Genomic DNA, 3,415 nt, shown 5'->3' on the forward strand with positions numbered 1-3,415 from the left:
TATATGTATATATATATATATTCTTACAAACCACCAATTAAGCTTTAGTTGGGTGGAGTGGAACCTAATTAGTTTCAAATAATATGCAAATTTAAAATATATTTAGAGTAGGGCAACCTAATTAACAACCCGCCAATTACAAATAAGTAAGAGGAAGTCAACATCAATTGACGTAGAACGCAATCACGACAATAATTTAATTACTATTAATTAATGATTTGTTGACCTAATCTTTTTTGTTTGGGTAACTACTGCTGAGATAAGCTTTCCTCGTATGAGTGGTGACAATAATAATAGTAATTATTCCTATTATCGGAACCCCACGTAATATTTTTAAGTGCAAGTTAAACCTTAAGCGGCCGTCTGACAACGGATTTCTCTTGGGATTTAAGAGGGATGCATGTTAATGCTTACCAAACCGTTCTTTTGGACAAAATGAAGCAGCGGATTTGATAAATCCGAATTTCGGTTTTGGCCATAAATCTGGGATTTACTAAATCCCACGAATTTGGGGATTTACGGGATTTATGGCTTACGGAGGATAAGAACTCAGTTGAGAACGATGTGATGGGTTAAATATTGTCAAACATTTTTTTTTTACATTTTATAAGGTTTATTACACATTTTTATTAGATTTACAGGATTTACTCAAATATGTTGTCAAATAGTTTTCTTGACAAGATTTAGTAAATCCGAGAATTTGTTAAATCATAACAACTTAAATATAATCGTGGGCAGATAGCCTCTGAGAGTCAAATGTTGCATCTCATTGAGAAATAAATGTGATTTTTTTGCCAACAAATTTTCATCATTTGTCATAAATACTAGAATATCTTTTTAAGCAAGAAACATCCAAATTTAAATTAAAATTTATAAAGAACTTAAATTTCAACAAACTTACAGTGCAACTGACCGGCGTGACGAGCTCGTTGACACCCAAATTGATATAATCCGAGTCAAATCAATCCCAGATTAAGCCGTTGAATCATTTTTGAAAGCTTTGGATGGATCAAATGGATTTCAAATCTAACAATCTTATTGTCAAAATGAGCGTCTCAACAAGATGAATCCAATCGGCCCAACATCACTCAATTTTGACATCATTAAGACGCTCAAATGCTTATAAAATGTTTTCTAATCAAAAGAATCACCATTGGTTGTTTGATGGAGTGATTCTGATTGTTGCTTTATTAACAGACGATATCACTCCTAAAATCTATAAATAAAGTGATACCCTCTTCATGAAAAGAGGGGAAGGGTTAGATCAAGAACTCGATTAGGGAGAGAATGAAGAGAATCTGAGAGCAGCTCCAAATTCAAAGACCCGATGAACACTTCCTACCTCCGTAGTTGCTGACCACCGTCGACTACCACCCACGGGCTACCATCGACCACCATCTACCAATTTGAAAGTGAATTACTTTAACTGGGCTACGCCCCTTGGTTTTTTTTCCTCTATATGAGTTTTCACTTGAAAATCGAAGTGTCTCCTCCTATTACTTCTCTATTATCTGTCTGGGTGCTAAATTTTTGTACAATGCTAAAAAACAAAATAATTATTCTATCATCGTGAATCTTTAGACACGCAACAAAGTGAAAAAAAAGATGCATGAAATATACATATTAACTTTTTATTGAATTTCAAAGCAGTTCATTTTAATTTTTACTTTTCATTATATTTAAACGAGACCAAGAAGGCATTGCCATTTTCAGCATTTTGATCACATTGAACCCTCAAATCTTTTTCAGGTATTTTTTTTTAAAGTTATTTTCATTTGCAATGATATTTTGCGTTAGTATTCAATTAAATATTCGGATGATGACAAGCTAAACAAATAGAACTGTCAAAATCAAGTCAATGGGAAAAGAAGAAATGCATGCTCCTGCTAATGACTTTCTTAATAGGTTGGTGATCACATTCTTCCGTCCATAATATTAATTCCAAATGCGCAAAAACCTAATATTCTCTATACAACATATAAAAAAAAAATTTATTTATACGGAGTGTGACTTGTAAGCCGACACATCGTGCAAGCCACATAATAAGACTTTGTGCAAACTTGGCCTAGATGATGAAGTAGTTGACCTAAGCTCACATGTCAAAATGACTAAACTAAGCTCACTTTCCGAAGCCCAAAGCACCTAGATTTCTCTCTCTTGCGGAGATATCCCAACACATCTAGGGAAGGACAATTATCATGGATGGTCTTCGCCATTTGCAATGACACAAGTTCATCATTCTTTAAAACGTCATCTGATATTCACATCACGGTCTTTTGACAAAGACAACACAGATGGGCACAGTGCTATACAAAACATATTCTTTATATTTTCTTCTTCTTTATCTATAAAAGGGAAGTCGAGAGAAATGGAGGACGATTACTTTCTAAAAGAACCTCTCCCCTCTGTCGCCATCTCAATCAATCTCTCTCTCTCTCTCTCGCTCTCTCTCAAAAATTTTGATCTAGTAACCTCTATCGAGTAATTTTTGCTTGAACAGAAGGTTAAAGCTCAAGAAATAAAATTTGGAGACACTCTCTGAATCCACACATCCATCTATTACTTCCATATTCATTCTAATAACAAGGTCTTTACTGTGCTTTATGTACTCCAATGCAATACGAGACATTACATCTTCAAAAGTTTCAACATACTAAACGATGCGGTAAGCGTGAAGTACATAGATAAATTTTGCAATTAGATCCTTCCAGCATATGAATGAACAAAGAAAAACTAAAAATTCCACCAGGCAATTAGTGACATAGTAGATCAATGAGCTAAGAAACAAAACCATTAAAAAAACGTGCTTCACTTTTTTAAAAAATAACATTAATGATAGATATTTTTTATGTGAAATCAAATGATAGAGTGTTATTATATAAATAGAAAGTTTAGGCGTTAGATATACAACTACATAAGAATTATTTGGTAAGTATGTAAATGGCCCTAAATAAACTCCAATATGATATATGTAAATCCCTAATCCAAAATATTAGATAAATTTCAAATTATAAGTAGCGTCTGACATATTCATTTATTACTTTAAAAAAAAGGTAGGGCAATAGTCATAAAAGCCCAAAAGATCCCAAACACAAACCCAAATACTAACAAATTATTACCTGAAAGGCTGCAGCCATTTCAGCAGACCTGGTCCGGACCAGACCGGACCGCACCTGACCCACTTCGATCTACCAAATATTGCATGGGCATTTCCCAGATCTCCACCAACTTGCATTTTTTTCCCATTTAAAAAATAAATTATTAAAAAAACTTTTATTTAATGACTAGGATACCCTCGGTCCTCTTTCCCCGTCAACAGCTAGACGCGACGGCGGTTAATCCTCTCGCTCTACACGCGCGCATGGCTCCTTTACCTTTTTCTTTTTTTTTTTCTCGTTCTTCTTTATTGTTAATG

General features: G+C 34.1%; 1 protein-coding gene across 1 annotated transcript in view; it reads left to right on the plus strand.

Annotated features, from left to right (window-relative positions):
* LOC110024545 (QWRF motif-containing protein 2-like) overlaps nucleotides 1-3,415 on the plus strand; it is a 37,015-nt gene that overhangs the window by 15,826 nt on the left and 17,774 nt on the right. The window lies entirely within an intron of this gene.

Source organism: Phalaenopsis equestris, unplaced genomic scaffold, assembly GCF_001263595.1.
Source record: "Phalaenopsis equestris unplaced genomic scaffold, ASM126359v1 Scaffold000258, whole genome shotgun sequence".
Classification (NCBI taxonomy): Eukaryota; Viridiplantae; Streptophyta; class Magnoliopsida; order Asparagales; family Orchidaceae; genus Phalaenopsis; species Phalaenopsis equestris.